The 13,556-nt window shown below is 36.1% G+C and overlaps 1 pseudogene; it reads right to left on the bottom strand.

Annotated features, from left to right (window-relative positions):
- Positions 1 to 5,371: 5,371 nt before the first annotated feature.
- The window catches only part of LOC106845731 (zinc finger protein 624-like), a 28,177-nt pseudogene continuing 19,992 nt past the window's right edge, over positions 5,372 to 13,556 (bottom strand).

Raw genomic sequence — 13,556 nt, forward strand, 5'->3', positions numbered from 1 at the left:
TGGGACTACATCAAACTAAAAAGGTTTTTGCACAGTGAAGGAAACCATCATCAAAACAAAAAGGCAACCTACTGAATGGGAGAAGGTATCTGCAAATGATATATCTGATAAGGATTAATATCCAAAATATATAAAAACTCATACAACTTAATATCAAAAAAAGAAACAATCTAATTAAAAAATGAGCAGAGAACCTGCATAGATGTTTTCCCAAAGCAGACACACAGATGGCCAACAGGCATATGAAAAGATGCTCAACAAGCATCACTAATCATCAAGGAAATGCAAACCAAAACCACAATGAGATATCACCTCACACTGTCAGAATGGCTATTATCAAAAAATAAACAAAAAACAACAAGTGTTGGCGAGGATGTAGAGAAAAAGGAATGCTTGTGCACTGTTGGTGGGATTGTAAATTGGTGCAGCCACCTGGGAAATCAGTATGGAGGTTATTCAAAAAATTAAAAATAGAAGTACCATATGGTCCAGCAATTCCACTTCTGGGTATTTATCCAAAGAAAACAAAAATGCTAATTCAAAAGGACATGCGTGCCCCTATGTTCATTGCAGTATTATAGTATTTACAATAGCCAAGATATGGAAGCTAAGTGTCCAGTGATAGAAGAATGGATAAAGAATATATATATATATATATATACACCCATATATATACACACACACAAAATGGAATATTACTCAGCCATAGAAAGAATGAAGTCTTGCCATTTGTGACAACATGGATGGACCTAGAGTGTATTATGCTAAGTGAAATAAGTCAGACAAAGAAAGATAAATACTGTATGACTTCACTTACATGTGGAATCTTAAAAAAAAGCCTAACAAAACAAAACAGGAACAGACTCATAGATACAGGGAACAAACTGGTGGTTACCAATGGGGGGGTGCGATGCTGTGGGTGAAATAGGTGAAGGGTATTAAGAGGTACAAACTTCCAGTTATAAAATAAGTCACAGGGATGTAATGTAGGACATAGGGAATATGGTCAATAATAGTATAATAACTTTTTATGGTGACAGAAGGTAACTGGACATCATGGTGAGCATTTCATCATGTATATAAATATTGAATCACTATGTTGTACATCTGAAACTAATATAATATTATATGTCAATTATACTTCAATAAAAAATAAAGATGCGTTGGAACAAAAAAATATATTGCTTGATATAAATTTGCTAAATTCTCCCTGGCGATGAACCAAAAATTATTTGATGATAACTCTCAATAATTTAAAGCAGAGAAACTGGAAGAAGCAGCTAAAAATGAAAGAATGAGAAACAGCATGGGTTAAAATAGATGATCTGGAAAAAAAAATATATCCCCAGTATGCAATGTATAGTCTGGCAAGTGCCTCCTGGTTGCAATGGGGACAGATAGTCTTTATTTGAAGATATATAGATGCTAAGACAGAGCACAAAGCGGTTCTTCAGGCACAGAAGGATCAGAAGGACTGTCCTCTTGCACCCTGGAAATCAGAGCTGCTTCAGAATATTTATAACCAAGAAAACCTTGGATGCTCGCTTGCTGCAGGGAGGACGAGCTGGTTTCCCAGAGTGGGTACTAGCCTTTCACGATGTAAGGTGTCAGACAATGGGGATCAATCTTTTATGGTTTTTGTAGAAAATACATACTTTTTGTGCCATACAAATCAGTTACAGTCAAAATTCAAAGCTTCCTTCGACCCATTTCTGTAGGAATAACAAGCTTCCACGTTAGCTCAAGATTAGGAGTTCACACAATAGTGAATTATCAGACTCCATTTTCAGACTATTTTGCCACATTTGTTGGGTGGTGGTGTCATCACAATCCAAGTATATTCTTAAGGAGGAATATTTCACATAATCAGAGCTATAGAAAACCAACCTGGTCATCATCTTCATGGCCTACCAAAATGCAATTTGTGACCGTTTAAAACTTGGTGGTTCCAGTATTTTTCAAGTCAAAGAAACACTTTTAAAAGGATTACATACTTAAGACTTTACAACCTTGAAATTGTTTCCACGTGATTGTTGTTAGCGTTAAAAAAAATCTTATAGAAATTGCGTTCTTAACACAATTCACTGAAAAAGGTGACATGGCAATCCTCAGCCACTTTATTTTCTAGAGTATTTCTCTACTTTGGTTAATGACATGTATACCATGTCCTACTTTTTTAAATGTACATCCAAAGCCATATTTTCAAGTCTTTTGTATAGTACCAAGGTTTTTGAGTAAGATAATGGGAGAAATTTATTTCAAAAAAATCTTTCTCTAGTTTGACTGGAATTAGAATTTAAAAAAATGTTTATATATTTTTATTTGCATAATTTTCTCTTTACTCAGACATTGTGGCCCTTTAACAAGACTCTTGAACTTAATAAAAATAGTCTCTAAGAATTCCATATTTTGTGTAAAGTTAGAATGAGATCATTTTAAGTTAAATCAATTCTTGCGCTAATGCAAACTGTTGCTGCCTTTAGGCATAATTTAACAAAACTAGCTTGTATGTGCTGGGCATTATCATGACCTTCAGTTATTGACCCAATATGGTTCTAAGAGCTTAGAGGAAGCAATAGTGGGGATGATTTTAAACGAATCTTTTTTAAGAGAGCACACATTATAAACACATCGTAAGTGAAATACAGTATCTAAGTTTTAATCCATCTTCAAATGTGTCCAAATATTTTCCAGACTTGCTTGTATTGAGCTTTTGTTTTAGATGGAATAGCATGAGAAAATCTTTAAACTTAGCGCTTTGTGTGTTCTTTGTTTCCTCAGGGTGGCCAGTATTTTGACTTATTTACCCTGCTTGAAAGCCATTTGAGATGTGTAGTGCTATTCTAAAGAAGTGGTTCGAATTTTTTTTGTTTCTGGCGTAAGTTTATATAACTTAGTGTTAATGTCTCGATGCATACATAAAGATAAAATGCAGCTTCTTTTAAGATCCTCTTTTTAATCGAGCTCTCCCATATCTGTTAAAATATTGTAAAAAGTAGACGTAGTTCCTCCTGCAGCTCTACTGCCTGCTGCCAATTGGTTTTATTTAAACCCACTGCCAATATTTATTTCTCTGTGTTTTGGAGGAAGTAATTTTGGGGAGAGAGTTTATTGTGTTAGAGAGCAAGAGCAACTACTAATTTAAAAGCTTTCCCTTTTAAGCGGAAAAGCACACCGTGAAAAACATTCCTGCGAATCTTGACAAGTACTTATCCGCTTCACCATTATTAAACCCATCATTTAAAAAAGTTTACATGCCTTCTCCTTTTGAAGAAAAAAGGATGATTTTTATTGTATAAAGCAGTGTCTTATGTATTTTGAAATGCCATTGTTTGAATTTCAATCTTTAGCTGATATTTGATATCTCACGTATCCTGATCTTGGATGTTAGGTATGCTTCAGAGATTTTTGGAAAGGATATTTTTCCCAAAGGATGTTTCTCCCTAGGCAATGATCAAAATATCAATGTTTGGTTCATTGTGTAAAGTTATGAATATTTTTGTCTAGGTTTTATTTCTGCTCTTTATTGAAAACAAATTCATTAGCCAAAAAGAAAAAAACACTCTGAGAAGAACGTTCTTTGATAAGAGTACTATTTAATATTTGGGCTTATTCAGGTTTCTGTACTAAGTACTCTGATTCCCTGAGCTAATTGTTCAATTTACATGTTATCATATAGATATATATTTATACAAAACTTATTTCAAAAGTAGTACATTGAAAATAGACTGGTAATTTGGTGACTTTTTCTTCAGAAAATTCTGCATTTGACATCTTCACTTTTTCTAAAGTATCTGTACACTGGAAATAGTGCTATTCCAAGTGTGTTTTTAATGTGACTTTATATCTTTTTTAATATTGCACATACATTGTATTTTTGTTTTATGGTAGTAATAAAAATGTAAACATATTTTGTATAAAATGTCTGTGTACAGAACAGGAAAATTTCATAGAAACAAGAGAATAAGTGGCACAATTATTTTTCTTTAGAAAATATCTATAATTTGTTTTAGTGAAATGTCATGTACCTACATATTTAACATTTTGTAATTTAAAATCTTTTGTTTTGACATTGCTTATGATACTTCATAGACTTACCATTTAATACGCTTTTTAACCTAATTCATCAAATTCTAAAATGTATTATACAGACAAAATAAATTGTGAATTAAAAAAATCAAGGTAACAAACTGTTCAATAAAATATATGTTCTCTTGCTTTATAGGTAAATATATTTTTGTACCTCCTCAGAGTTTTGTGTCAGAATATGGTGGTGTCGGGAGACCTACTGCAGCCCACTCACTTATGTCACCCTGGCTATGGCTCACACCTCCAAAGGCCTGCACTTCCAAACTGAGTCCTCCCCTACTGACCGAAAGCTGTCCCCTTGCCTCAGACTTATAGGTTTGTACATAGTAGCAAGTTTCGCTCTGATGCCGAAGCTGAGGTCCGGGGTACCTAGAGCATTATCTAGAAAGAGGAAGAACAGGCTCCAGTTGACATATTCCCTTGGCCCCATAGACTCCTCAGCCGGTGGAGACAGTTACAGGTGGAGGAGGACCAGAATGGGGCCCTTGCAAGGCTCAGGGCTCAGACAGGAGCCCTTCGTCCCAGATAGAAAGGCAGGACTGCCTGAGAGAGTGTAGGACAGGTTATGAGTGAAGCGGGTCACAAAGAGGTCTTCCAGAGTTTTGGTAACCTTCTATTTTGTGTCCTGGAGTTTTCACAAGTGTTTGTTTTCGAATTATTTGTTAGAGTCAACACCTTTCATATACTTTTCTGTGTGAGTACTTTTGATTAAAAGTATAAGAAAATTGGAGTATACCAAGACGCAAGCTTCACATTTACGTAAAACATTTGCTTTTTGTCTCTGGTCCAGAGCTAGGGCCCATTTTGAGTTATTGTTTCCTAAGTTCCTCCTGCTTACCCATGACACTCACACAGCTGCCTTTATTATAACAGTGAGAACATCACAGAATACAGAAAAAAATATCCACCAACTAGTTTGGATGGGACTGAGCTGTTATTACAAAGTAATCAAAGCAGTAGAGGACGGTAGAAAGGCCCTGAAGGAGCACTGGAAGTGACGTAGGTTTCTATGCAACTGTGACACCCTCATAACCTAGTTAACTATTTATATAACTATGAAACTAGCTATAATCAGAAAAACAGAGCATAGACGTAATAATATTGAAAATTGTGTAAATCTAATATGTGGAAAGTTATATAAAAGATATAAGAACCAATGAAAAGACATAATATGTTCCTATATAGAAAGGCTAAATATAGATTTAAGAGGAGAAAAAACTTACAATAAAAAGGCAAACGTCAGCCTATGAAAAAATATTTGTATTAAATGTTATATGGTTAATATCTTTATTATAAACATTTAAACAAAATAAGAAAAGTAGTAATATTTGAATACATAAATGAGCAATGATATGACCACTGAGGACAAATGAAAATAAAGGCAAGCATGAATTCTTTCCCTGCCTACTAATTAGTCCAAACCAAGAGAAATTTGGTCACCTCAGGCCAGCGTTCCTCTCCTACAGTGGCTAGTTCCACATTTCCACAAAAACAAACAACCCGGAATTTATCTCCAAAAACGTCGATAATCATTTTATGTATTTACTTAAGTTCTCTTGGGGAAGGGGTTATATCAGAGAGTGAAACATCTGAAAGATTGACTTTAATATTTTTTCTCCAAAAGTTGTCCTTCTCAGCAGCTGCTTTTGCTTTTCTATCCTCCCAAATAACTTCCCTCCCCTAAGACTCATCAGGAAGGAGGGCTCTGCTCTCCTCCTTCAATACCTCCTCTTCAACATTATGTACTTATACATACCTTTCAAAACGGTTAAAGTTGAACAACTTTTGACAAAACAAAAACCTGGGACATAAATGCGGGCACCTAATGTCTTTCAAACACACTCTTGGAGATGTTCAATTCAACTCCCCATGTCAAACTGTTGCTGGCTCTTAGTTAATACCAGCCTTGATATTGGTTCCCCTACAGTGAAGCCCCCATACATGGGTTAAAACTAAAAGCACACATTCCAGTTCCCTGGGTCTTTAGTTCCACTCACATGTAAATGTTTGTTTCTTTAACCTCTGACCCCCTGAGCCTTACAACCAAACAGAAGTTACAAATTGTTTAAGTCCAGATGGCCTCAGGCTGGGCTCCCACTAAAGTTGTGGCTGATCCCAGGAATTTGAAGTCCTTTCACAGAGGAACTAACGTCCAGAGAATATCAAGAAACTGAAGCTTCCCAGGCCCAACTCCTCGGCTTCCTGACATCAGAGTCTACCTTCCACCATGGAGATAAACAGCCAAGGACACTCATCTGAGAAATCCTTTGTCTCCTCCGCTGGAAGCAGCCCCAGACACAGGCTGATGGGAAAATGCTGACCAAGAAGTCCATGGTCCCCCCCCTCTACCTGAAACCCCAGATAAAAGCCTCTACCCATTTCTTAATGGGGAGCAAGCAACTTTTGGGGCACTAGCCCTTGCTTTGCTCCCTCTGCCAGGCAAAATAACACCTTCCTTTTTCACCCAAGACTCTGTTTTTGTTATTTGCATTGGCATTGGGATCAGAGACTGAACTTTTGGTAACAAAACTAAAAAGAGAAAAGTTGACATTCTGGTATGTTGAGAGTTTACTGAAAATATCATCTTCATATGTTTACAATGGCATTGTAAAGTGCTGAAACTATTTTGGAAGGAAAGTTTAAAAAATCATAGCACAGTTAATTTTCATTTCTGAGACTACCTTAAGAAAACAATGAAAATATAGTAAGGTGTACATATATGTACAAAGATGCTAATGCTATTCTGAATCCATGATATCCATTACTGAAAAACTAGAACTAAACACTGAACAGGAGAATGAAAAATCTGAAGAATCAATTGAGGAAGAACACTTTTAATGAGGCATATCTTTTGGATTTCCTGAGTTTTGTATATATGCACTTATTACTGATTCAAAAAATTTCCAAAGATAATAGATTCTGGAAAAAATCTTCTGAAGAGTATCTGGAATAGAATATTAAAATGGATATATTGGTGAAAACGTCAAGATGATAGATGTCAGATAACAAAGAAAAGCATCCAATAAAATGTAAATTTTAAAAATAGGCGGCCAAGAATTGATTAGATGACTCCTAAAGTTTCCTCCTCTGCAAGAGTATAAACTGGTTGAGAGTTGGAGAATACAAAAAGACTTTTGAGGATCTCTCAGAGTATTTGACATGCATTCTCTGCAACTGAAGGCTACATAGACTGATGTCTGACCTCTTCTTAAGAAGTCCAAAGGGTAAGAAATGAAGTATGCGTATTCTCTGGTGTTCTCTGAGAACGGACATTATATGGCATCTTGCATTTTGTACATTCATACTCCTTGATGTGCTTTCTGATGTATAGTAAGGCTTAAGCTACACCTGAAAGCTTTTTCACATTCATTACATTTATCAAGTTTTTCTCCAGTGTGTACTCTACGACATACAATAAAGTCAGAATTAGTCCTGAAAGCTTTTCCACATTCCTTCCATATTAGGGCTTCTCACCAGTGTGAACTCTCCAGTGAAGGATAAGCTGTGATACACTGACAAGACTTTTCCCACATTTCTTACACATATAAGGCTTCTCTCCAGTATGTGTTCTCACATGGACCATAAGGCGATAACCTCTTCTGAAGACTTTTCCACATTCATCACATCTATGAGATTTCTCCCCAGTATGAATTTTCTGATGTTCTATAACATCTATCATCCCACTGTCATTACATTTAAATGGGTCCTCCCCAGTATGTATTCTTTGATGGGCATGAAGGCCTGAATTGCTTGTGAAGACTTTACCACATTCACTGCATTTATAAGGCTTCTCACCAGTATGAGTTTGCTTATGCAGAATAAGCTGTGACATGTTAGTGAAAGCTTTCCTACGTTCATTACATTTATGTGGTTTTTCTCCAGTATGGGTCCTCTGACATACCATAAGGTATGAGTTACTCCTGAAAGATTTCCCACAATTGGTAATTTACATGGTTTCAATCCAGTGTGAATTTTCTGATGTTGTGAGATTTACCATTTGAATGAATGCTTTCTCACATTCAGTACATCTGTATGCTTTCTCTCCATTATGAATTCTCTGATGAACAGTTAGGTATGATTTTAGCCTGAATGATTTCTCACCTTCACTACACTGGTAATATTTTTCTTCCATATGAATTCACTGATGTATAATAAGAGATGAGGAATGCAAGAAGCTCTTTCCACATTCATTGCATTTATATGGTTTGTCTCCAGGATGACTTCTCTGATGTACAGTAAGGCTTGATTTATTTTTAATGGCTTCCCCACATTCATTACATCGATATGGTTTTTCTCCTGTATGAATTCTCTGATGTTCTATGAGGTTTACTGTATGACTAAATGATTTGCCACATTCACTACATTCATAGGGTTTCTCTCCAGTAGGCACTCCAACATGCAGAGTAAGGTTGAGTTACTTCTGAAGGCTCCTCCACATTCACTATATCTACAGGGCTTCTCTCCAGTGTGAATTCTCTGACGTACTGTAAAATCTGGGCTACATCTGAATGCCTTCCCACATTCAGTGCATTTATATGGCTTTTCTTCAGAATGGGTCCTCATATGTACAGTAAGGTATGTGTTATTACTAAAAGCTTTCCCACAATTGCTACATTTGTAGGGCTTCTCTCCAGTGTGAATTCCTTGATGTTTTGTAAGTTCTGATGTCTGACTCACCGCTTTGCCACCTTCATGACATATACCAGGTTTCTCTCCAGTATGAATTCTCAGATGTTGAGTAAAGTGTGCATATTGGCTGAAGGCTTTTCCACAGACAGTGCACTCATAAGGTTTCTCTTCAGTATGAACTTGCTGATGTACGATTAAAGTTGAGGAGACAATGACGGCTTTCCCACATTCACAAGTTTTATACGGTTTTTCCCCACTATGAATTTTTTTATGTTGATTAAGATATGCAGGTTGACTGAAAACTTTCCCATATCCATCACATTCATATGGTTCCTCTTTATTATGAATTCTCTGATGTTGAATAAGTGACAAACTAAAACTAAAAGCTCTTCCCCATATATTACACTTATAAGGTTTCCCTTTACCATTAATTTTCTTATCTATTTTAAGTCATGAGGCCTACCTCACATCCTTGTTGCTGTTAGCAGTCTTGCAAATTTTCTTGCCCAAGTAGGTTCCTGATTGAATAATCAGCTCTGAGTTTTCTTTCCAACTTTGTCCATCTAGATTACTTCTGTGATGACTGTCTTCTGTAAGACTTCTCTGTTCTTTAAAGAGAGTAGACTTCAACCAGAAGTCACTTTCTTCAGTGAGAGTTTCCCCTTGGGTAATTATTCTTTTATTCAAATTATCACAAAAATTTTGTCTCAATAACCTGTAATATCTTGTCCTGGATTCTCCTAAACTAGGATCCTGAGGATCATTTTTTATTAGTCTTTCCATTATGGTCCCTTGCATGTTCCTTCTTCAGAAATATCTGCTGTTGGAACAGGATGCTTGGTTTCAGGTTTGGTCTTCCAGTCTGAAAGAGATGGAAAAAAAAAAGATTATTTCCAATGTAAGGGGGAAAGATAACTGCTGTAGTATAAACCTGATGGTTAAATGAAAAAGATCAACTTTCTACTGCAGAATTATTAATAAAATGATTTCTGACCATTTGTTTAAAGCACACAAACATCACAATAATTTTGTTGTTGTTGTTGAGGAAAATTGGCCCTGAGCTAACATTCATTGCCAATCTTCCTCTTTTTGCTTGAGGAAGACTGTCCATGAGCTAACATCTGTGCCAATCTTCCTCTATTTTGTATGTGGGACGCCACCACAGCATGGCTTACTGAGTAGTGTGTAGGTCTGTGCCTGGGATCCAAACCCATGAATCCCAGGCTGCCAAAGTGGAGTACGTGAACTTAACCACTATACCACTGAACCGGCCCCCACAATAAATTTTTATTTTATTAGCTTTTGTTTCCACATCCATCTACACTATGGAATATTGTATATCCATAAAGTATTTTTAAAAGTCTCAAGTATTATACTAGATATTTTAGGGGGATTTTTATAAGATAAAAGCAAGATATGAAGGTGTGTAATATATGATTCCATTTCTGTAAAACAATGAACCAACTTCCTCATATGTGAATATTTACATATGTGTATATGACTACAGAGAAAAATAAGTGAGAATATATATGTTTGTTAACACAGATTGCCTGAGGTGAGGAGAGGGGGAATAATAAAGGGAGAGCCTATCGCAAGAGGAAAAGAAAACTAAAGACTCTACTAGGACAAATAGTAAATGATTGGTGAGTTTATTTAAAATTAAGTGTATTTATGTAAATAAGGGTTTAAAAGATTAAATTCATTTTTAGCTAATGAAACTTATTTTACCAATATTGCCGTTTTAAAACATATTTTGACAGTATATTTATTTTACATTTTAGCAGCTTTTACTTTATGCATAAAATCCTCTGTTTTATTCACATTTTATACAACTTATATACTTAGAATTACAGCTATAGTGCAAAACATTTATAACTGTAATGTAGATTTAGGATCCAAAGGAAAGAAAATGATCGATTTAATTAGCTAACTTAGAAAAGAAAAAATTTTAATGCATGAAAGTTTATAAAATTACCTAGAGTCCATAAAAGTTATCAGTATATGAACTAATGACTAGAAACATTTTTTATGAACAATTTGCATTAAGACAATTCCCTCAGAGTTGGAAGAGACAAAAATTCATGATTATAGTGCCAGATAAGCAGAGTAGATGTGGAAGCATGAAAATAAATTAGAAATTTAAAAAAGCAAAAATTCTTCAAAATGCAAAAGAAAAAGCTTTTTAAAGATAAATAAAAGGCTGTAGAAGTTCTCCATAATGCATACAAATGACAACTCTTAAAAATAATGATTGAAAATATTCATTTACAACAAATTTATTTGACCATTTATCCGAGGGCTGTTCATCCAAGGACTGTAGTCAGATTTATTTACTTTTTGTTTTCCTTACCAAAGCTGATATTTTGAGAACAGAAACTATGTGTTATGCAGTTTATTATCCACACTGACTACTTAGTAGAGTGATGGATAACAAATGAATGAAAGAAAGAATGAATGATTTGAACCCCTCCTCCCAACACACTTCCGCATACAGAAATGCACAGGGAATGAGGCACATCCTCAAAGGAGAGTGGTGTCAAAGGGTAATCAATAGAGTTTTCACAGGGGAGTGGAATAAAAAGGGATTTGTAGTGAAAAATATTATTTAAGGGGCCAGCCCTGTGGTCAAGTGGTTAAGTTTGTGCCCTCTGCTTCGGCGGCCCAGGGTTTCGCTAGTTCGGATCCTGGGCGTGAACCCAGCACTGCTCATCAGGCCATGCTGAGGCAGCGTCCCACATAGCACAACTAGAAGGACCTGCAACTAGAATATATAACTATGTACTGGGGGGCTTTGGGGACAAGAAGAAGGAAAAAAAAGAAAAGATTGGCAACAGATGTTAGCTTAGTTGCCAATGTTTAAAAAAAATTTTTTTTAAATAGTCATTTAATACATTCTGAGATTAGAAAATGAGCAAATGCAAATCTTCTGTGGCAGTCCCAGTTCTCTTATATTTCCCACTGATGAAAATTAGCCAAATGCAAGCCCACAATTTAAAAATTACCAAACAAGAAAACAAGCCCCTGTGAGTGAAAATAAGCAGAAACATGAAACAGCAGAAAATGTATCCCCCAAAACTTCAGATACAGAGCTTATCTGCTACCAAACTTAAAATAACTATGTTGAAAATGTTTAAAGGCATCAAAGGTTAAATGAAAAATATTAGCAAGAAACAACAAAACATGAAAACCCACCAGGAAAGTTTAAAAAAGAATCATATAGATCTTTTAGAAATAAAATAAGAAAGAAGTTTAAATATCACAGACGAGTCATATACACAATTACACATTAAGTACCACATGAGGAAACTGTATGTTTGTTTTAAAATTTGTTTAGATTTGCTGTCTTTTAGATTCCTAATGGAATTATCTGGTATCTTCTTCAGCAACTTAGGGGTAATATATTTTATTATTTTTTAATCAAGAAAGGCCAGGGTCTAAATACAGTTTTCCATTATGAAGAAGATAGAGAATTCAAAATAACAGATTAAAAAAATGGCTCAGCTGAAGCAGGAAAGGTGTAGTTTAGAGACCGTAAAAGTCTGCCCATTTAGATGACTTCCTCTAGCAATGTTTGGAAGTCCAAGATGAAATAAAATACAGGAAAAAGTAACTCAGGTTTTGTGAGTCATATAGAGAAAGAACAGAGGAATAAAGACATATAAGGGGCTGGGACAATTTTGAAGAAAGAGCTAGTCATGTGGTAACACAGACCAGACAGGATGGCTGGGAAGGCACGGGGAGACAGAACAGGCTGGGGAGTCATAGGAGGGCCAGCGACTATGGCGAGAGCAAAGAGCAGATTAACCAGCATAGCAACAGTAAGGAGGTAGTAAGAACGGTGGAGTAATACGTTTGATATCATGCAGAATGAGCTGTTTTTAGTAATTACCTGATCCAAAATGTGTGCAAGTGAAGGGCAGTACAGATTAGTTGATACTAACTGATGGCTCTTTGACTAAGAATGTCAAAGAACTAAAATCACTAAGAAAATCCTAAGTGCGTCATGGAGATTTTTCTGCATTAATGATGGGGGAACAGGATTACAACCAGATGAGGAGAAATTCACGACTATGAGAGAACAATGGTCTAAAGAGGCATACTGGAGCAAGAAGTAGGCTGAGGCTGAGCTGCCTTCTTTTCTCAAAGAGGGAAGGGAAAGTCAGTGAAGATGGCTTTAGGAAAAACTTGTCACCTTGAAGAGCTACACACGAGTGAAAAAGAAAATGATGGAGGGGGAGGGAAAAAACGACCATCCTCCTCATTCCCAAACAGGAGAGGTCATTAGAAGGATTCACTCATTCAGCAAATATTAACTGAATGCCTACAATGTGACAGACAGTATCTAAGCGGTAGGAATAGAGTAATGAACAAAACGAACAAAGATCCTGCCCTCATGAGCTTACAGCCCAGGGGACAGAGTCCAAAAATAAATGTGCGAGAAGGAATATATCTAGTATGGCAGAAGGTGATAAGGGCTGTGCAGAAAAATAAAGGAGGCTAAGAAAATATGGAGTGGTCAGGAGGGGCAAGGCATTGCTGTTTTAAATAGAATGGTCAAGGAAGGCCTGACAAGGTGACGTTTAAGCAGAGATCTGTAGGAAGTGAGGGAGGCAACAATGCACATATCTGTGTCCCAGGCAGAGAGAGCAAATGGAAAGGCCTGGAGATAGGTGTCTGCTCAGCATTGAATATGAGAAGAGCCAGAGTTAGAAAAGATTTGAAGAAAAATGAGTGTTCTGAGAAGGCAGTCTGAGGGAGGGCTTGTGCAAAGGTAGGAGATGAAGATAGCGAAGATGAAGAAAGCAGAGGAATAAGAAGTAAGCATATGCCAACGACTC

Source organism: Equus asinus, chromosome 13 (assembly GCF_041296235.1).
Source record: "Equus asinus isolate D_3611 breed Donkey chromosome 13, EquAss-T2T_v2, whole genome shotgun sequence".
NCBI classification, from domain to species: Eukaryota; Metazoa; Chordata; class Mammalia; order Perissodactyla; family Equidae; genus Equus; species Equus asinus.